Here is a 427-nt window from a genome sequence, read left to right on the forward strand (position 1 = left end):
TTTCCCTATGTAAAATCCATACAGTAACCTCTAAGAAGACAACAGCAGTGCAAAATGTATTAAAATCTTTTGAACACATGTCACTTGTCAGAACCCTTGCTCAGGCCACATTTTTCTGCTGAATCCTTTTCCCACTGGGTGCAGTTGAGAATAAAAACCTTGAAGGAGCCAGCCAGTGCTCCCTTAGCCATAAGCCCAACCCAGGCAGAGAGCAGGAGAGCCCGTACCAGCAGGGTGATGAGGGCTAGAGAAGCGCACGGCAGCGTGCCGGAGCTCCGGCTGCCTTCCTCTCTTCTCCTCTTTGAGGGAATTGTGATAATGGAAAGCAAGAACTCGTCTCTCTCCCTCCTGCCCTGCAGGGACACTTGCTTATTCCAGAGGAACCCTCACCAGGGCACTTCAAATAAGTCTCTTCTTGCTTTGCACT

Source organism: Egretta garzetta, unplaced genomic scaffold, assembly GCF_000687185.1.
Source record: "Egretta garzetta isolate BGI_Z169 unplaced genomic scaffold, ASM68718v1 scaffold370, whole genome shotgun sequence".
Taxonomy (NCBI): Eukaryota; Metazoa; Chordata; class Aves; order Pelecaniformes; family Ardeidae; genus Egretta; species Egretta garzetta.